Here is a 6,325-nt window from a genome sequence, read left to right on the forward strand (position 1 = left end):
GTTTGGAGCAAAGATTCCCAGGCATACATGTTCTCAATAACAAAGAGTCTGTGGGATGCTGTGTTGGTGCGGGTGTTTTTAGCTTCAAGAAACCTTGGACCCAATTCAGGGTGGCTTGAGCCATGAGGGGATTCATTATCTTGCATAACAAGTCCTAAAGTAGGCATGCTGCACCTAAGCCACACCGGGGCTCTGGCTCCGCTTCTCTGTGGCTTTCTGGATTTATCCTCTTCTCAGTGTTGGCTTCGTTCTGCCATAGTTCTGAGCATCTCATCAATTCAAAACAGTGTCTTGTGGTCTCTTAAGCCCCAGTCTTGGCCAGACAAGTACATATTCACTAGGGAGTCCCAGGAACTGACTCTTCCTTTTTTTTTTTTTTTTTTAATTGAAGTATAGTTGATTTACAATATTGTGTTTGTTTCAGGTGTACAGCAAAGTGACTCAGATATATATATATATATATGTATTCTCTTCTTTTCTGATTCTTTTCCATTATAGGTTATTGCAAGGTACTGAATATAGTTCCCTGTGCTGACTCTTCTTTATGAGAAGGTGGTGTCATCCACATCTCTCCTCCCCTCTACCCCTAAATGTGAAGTGTCTCCCCACCCACCCCACCCCTGCCCCTGGCTTCTTTTATGAATTTTTCTTCTATCTTTGGTTTTCGGTGACTCTGACATGCCTAGGGGCAATCTTCTTTGTATTCATCCTGCTTGGGATTTGCTGAGTTTCTTGCATCTGTAGTTTAACATCTTATCAATTTCAGAAAATTCTTAACATTTTTAATATATAAAAATACTTCTTTGTCCAATTTTCTCTCTCCTAGTTTTCTGGGGCTTCAATTCCATGTATGTTAGACTATTTGATATTGTTGCCTGGGTTTCTAATATCTTTGTTTTTAATCTTTTTTTTTTCCACTGTGCTCTGTTTAGATCACTTATATTGACCTTTCTTCAAAATCTCCAATGCTTTTTATTTTCCTGTGTCTAGAATTTTCAGGAATTTAGTTTGGTTACTCCTCTTTATGTTCACAGCTCTTCACTATTCACTGGCTTTAAAGAGTTAAAGATACAGACAGATATAGATATAGATGTAGGTATAGATAGATTTTTTCCCTTGGCAAGAGCAACAGTGTTTCACAATTGTGTACATTTTATGTGGAAGTAGAACCTGCAGTTGTTCTTAAATCTCTTAAATCATCCAGGAAACTTGTTAAAAATTCATATTCCTGAGAAACACCAGTAGACACCAGACATACCTAGGGTACTAAAAAAATTCCCTAGATGACTCTGATGCAGGAGTTCTCAGGCATTCTTTCAGAAACACTAATTTACTGTCACAAACCTAAAATCAAAATAAGTAGTGGCAGTTAGAAAATAGAAATCAGCTTCAGTTGAGACCTTAGGAGGACCATCAACAAAGCTATCAGATTGCTTTACTAAACTCAAATTTAAAAATAGAACAACTTAATTTAAACTAACTGATGTACATGGAAACTGACACACCCTAAAATTCCAAAAGCCAGGTAGTTATGCCATTTTATATGGTACTGATTTCATGTTGGACAGTGGCTCCTCAGAACTAACTGGAGACACAATGAGCTTGGGGAGAGGAGAGTATCTTCAGAGCTGTGTGTTGTGTAGGTGGGCTTGTGTAATTCTTCAGAGGACCTCTGAAGAGGAATGTGAATTATGGAGAACACCTAGCTTTACTATTTCCCAGTAAACCCTAAGGTTTCATGGCCTGGAACACATACTAAAAGCCAAAGAGTTAACTGACACATTGTGTGGCTTTAATAATAAGTAAGGACTCTGATTTTTAAGCAAACATACTAGAAATTGTACATTCAATGAGCACTGTTCCCACTATTTATGATAGCCAAGACATGGACACAACCCAAATGTCCATCAACAGGACTGGGTAAAGAAAATGAGGTATATTTATACAATGGAATACTACTCAGCCATAAAAAAGAGTAAAATTATGCGGCAACATGGATAGGCCTGGAGATCATCATTCTAAGCAAAGTTAGCAAGAAAGGGAAAGAAAAATGCCATATGATATCACTTATATGTGGAATCTAAAAAAAAAGGACACAAATGACCTACTTATTTATAACTTAGATGATTGATTTCTTGAATAAGTGCAAGCACATTTGACTGTCCTTTTTGATTGGATTACTGCATTCTGTTGATTCAAAAAAATAAAACAAAGCAAAGAATGCTGTCCTCTCGAACATGGTATAATGCAAAAGGAAAAGTAAGTTGAGTATCCCAGCTTCATTTGTTTGGCTCCCTAAAGAGCTGTGTTTGGGATTCTGAGTCTGAATCTAGCTCAGCGGAAAGAGTGCCTTGCCAGATCTTCTAGCAGCTAGCAAGGGCTGCCATGAACCTGGTTGGGGACAGTGGAAACACAAGTGCTGTAGATCTGCCCCTCCTGGTCTCATGGTAAGACCCCTGGATTTGAGGTTTAAAGACTTGAGTTTGATGGCTCTGCTGTTTACCAGCTGTGAGATCTTGTGAAAAGATATTCTGTGCACCTCAATTTCTTTCATTTAATGGCAGTTAATCATAAAAAATATTTCCACCTTCTATTTCAAGAGATCTGTACATGATAGCCCCCTCGGTAACTCGTAAAGCACTAATTGTTAACGTTATTCTTCAAGGGAGTCACTTTGGTAGGCTGTGATCTTACTCGCAATAACTTGGTCATTGTGCGTACTACTTTGAGTACAGTTACAAACAACTTGGGAAGAACACTTTTATGTGTACCTTGTTTTCGTAATTCAGCTAGATTACCTACAAATTAGTTGATCATGACCTTTGGATCTGAATGGCATGATTCTCCCCCCAAATTAAAGTCACTATCAGTAGATGAAGATTTTCCACCACCGGGTTATTAAATAGAGTATGCCACAGGCTTTTGAAGATTTGTCCCAAGGAGGAATTGCAAAAATGATTTATACAATGGCAGTCTCATTACTATTAGAATACAGTCTCCTAAGGACACTATATTAAAGGCCAAAGCTCACTTGAATGTATAACTTTCTGTTAGCTTGTTTAATAAATCAGTCATTTTGCATTAAAATCACGGCATGCATAGCAATATTCCCATGCTTTGAATCAGAATGATGCTTATAGGCTGATCCAGCAGTAATCTCTAGGAATGCACAGTGATGTAAACAAGGAGCCCAGATGAACTCTCAGCTCCTGATAGAAAGGGGACTGGAGGTTTCTGGTGTTTACTGATAATATGTTAATCTCCAAGCAACCAACTGTTGGTAGCTCCAGAATGACAAAATATGGGTTTAATACAGCTGTGACAATCCTGTCTGTCCATAAGCGCTACTAAGGTTACGGGGAGGCAAGGAATATTGGCACCAAAGCAAAGGAAGGGAGGAGTGTCTTTCAGCATTGGAGTCTGGGCTCCTGAGGGGGATGCTGACTTAGCTCTAATCCTAAACTACTGTGGCGGGAGGGGCGGAACCTCTCTCAGGGGCCAAGGGCCTCTGCCCTGGGCCCTGAGCTTTCCAAGATCATACTGTGGCCTCCCTCTGACCATGAAGAGAAGAGTCCACAGGGCCACATGATATAACCACCTTAAGTCCACTGTGGTAGGAAAAATTCTAAGATGCCACCTTCTCACCCCCTATGTCTTCCCCTTTCCCTGTGATAGGACCTATTAATATGATGGATGTCCCTCCTGTGATCAGGTTATGTTATACGGCAAAGGCATTTGGAATATGTAGTTATTGTTCCTATCAGTTGACTATAAGTTAATCAAAAGAGAGGTTGTTCCTGCTGGGCCTGACTTGATTGGTCAAATCCCTTAAAAGAGGAACTGAGCCTTTCCTGACAAGAGAGATTCTCCTGCTGGCCTTGAAGAAGCAAGTTGCTGATAGTTACAGCTACAAGGAACTAAATTCAGCCAGCAACCAGTGAGCTTGGAAGAGGACCCTGAGCCTCAGATGAGACCCCATCTCTGGCTGGCACCTTCATTGCAGCCTGGTGGGACCCAGAGCAGAAGACCCAGCTAAACCATGGCTGGACTCTTGACCCCTGGAAACTACCAGGTCATCAGTATCAGTATTTGTAGTGACATGAGAACACGAATTCACTCACGTTCATCTTTTAGTCTAGTGATGCACCAAGTATGGTCTGTTTGCCACTGGTCCACAGTGAGCTAAATCAATGTTCAGTACTTTCTATGGCAATTTGACACTTCTCAGTCATTTAAGTTGTATTTTATAGAAGTGTTGGTCTGTAGTGGAGAGGACACTTTAAAAACACAACAAAAATAGTGCTTCAGCAGAGAAGCATGGTTCCAGCTCGTGATCTGGATGACTAGAACCCCGAGTTCTCTGCACAAAAGTCCCTAAGGCAGCTCCGAGGGCCTGCCCCATCCTCTTGCTCTGTCTGCCCATCTGAGGGCAGGTAGCGCCACTGATGCACTGACCTTGGGCCTGGGGGTGGCCGACGGGCAGCTTTTTATGGGGAAGTGAGGATGGAGCTTAGGCCGTGTGGGCTGGAGTGTCCTAAGGTGATGGAGCCCCTCGAAGTGGTGGCAGGAGGTGGGGGCAGAGGAGGGGCTGGAGGCCATGGCTCTCTCCCCCCATGCCCTCGCAGAGCTTCCTGACCAAACAGCGGAAACCCAGGTTTCCTTGATTCAAGTATGGCTTCTGTGTCACTGTGAAGGTCTGCTGGTCAGTGTAAGAGAAAACATATTTCACTTCCTTTTATGTTATCTTGGCTTGTACTTTTTGATATTCTAGACACATGCAGTGTGGGCTTCTGTCTGTGCTCTTGCATGGTCCTTGCATGTGTTAGGAGTGAGCCTGGAGTGTGGTCTTTTCTCATGACGCTTCCATGTTCTTCCCCTGGTGCCTCCAAACCTAGACACCTGGGATGCTTAAATGAAGGGCTCTGTTTCTTTGATTTTTTAGTGAGGCCCCACTGTAATGAACACCAAAGGGCTTTCTGCCCTGATTATGATTAGATTTTTACTTTTTTTTTTTCTCAATTACATGACAGTGGGTCATCCTAGATCCATGATATGCAGCAGGCACCAGGGATGCGTCGCCTTTCTTGAACAACATTTCAGATCCATGGCAGAGGGCGGGTGCATCTGCCACAGTGTGGTCGAGTGAGTAATGGCCCCAAAGATACCTCAGTCCTAATCCGTGCAATTTATGGCTGTTACCTTGTCAGAAGAGGCTGCAAATATGATTCAGTTAAGGATACTGAGGTGGGGAGATTATCCTGGGTTACCTGGGTGGCCTGTAAATGCAGTCCCAAGCGTCTTTATAAGAGGGAAATGGAGATCTGACTCGGTAGAAGAAGGAAATACGGCCTTGCACTGTGATGCTACACTGCTGGCTTTGGAGATGGAACAAGAGGCCACAAGCCAAAGAATGCAACTCTGGAAACTGGAAAAGGTGGAGAAAAAAGAGTCTCCCCCAGAGCCCCCAGGGGAGTCCGGCCCTGCCAACACCTGGACCTTGGCCCAGCAAACTGATTTTAGATTCTGACCTCTCAGCCGCCAAGTTTGTGAGAATTTGTTACAGGAGGCCATCGGAACTAATATGGCAAAAACTGGGGCTCTTTCTTTCAGTCAGAATTACAAGTCTGGGGTTTCAGTGCCATCACTGTCAGTGTTCTAGGCACTTGTGGAAGCAAGCTTTGTGGAACAGGCAGTACACATGAGAGGGTGAGGAAGAGAGTAACACAGGCCTAAAGGATGTGCTTCCAAAGCTGTGTGGACGGGTGGGTCCCAGCTGACACACTACTTTAGAACAAAAGAGTGTTTCCTTAAAATAACTGAAGGAATGTTGGAAAGAACTATGTATGTGTTTGGTTTTATGAATGTCCCACAGTGGACATTTATGATGTATCCATCCCTGCTAATAACTTGACTGACAATCAAGGGATGCATTAGACTTCCATCCGTAAATGGTCCTGGTCGTACCTGAGAGGGAGCTGGTTTAGGGCCGCCTTCGGAGACTAGATCAAAATTAAAGAGTCAAACTGAGCAAAGGAAAACTCAGGGAGAAACTTAGGGAATAAAATTCCTGACCGAGATGTCCCAGCCTGACGTCCTCTTTTGATCGGCAGGAAATGGTTGAGAAGCCTGTGTCTGAAAGGACTGGGATGTGACCAGGACTTGTGGCAGAAGAGTAGGGAGTCTTCCACTTCACCGGTCTCCACTGGAGCCCCGGGTCGTCCCAAGGACCGTGGGTGCTCTGGAGGCCGAGTGAGTGCCAAGCACTGGAGCAGACGAGCCGTACTTTCTCTCCCGTCTCCCTTGGGGCTCAGAGGAAAGGCTATTT

Source organism: Camelus bactrianus, chromosome 15 (assembly GCF_048773025.1).
Source record: "Camelus bactrianus isolate YW-2024 breed Bactrian camel chromosome 15, ASM4877302v1, whole genome shotgun sequence".
Lineage (NCBI taxonomy): Eukaryota > Metazoa > Chordata > Mammalia > Artiodactyla > Camelidae > Camelus > Camelus bactrianus.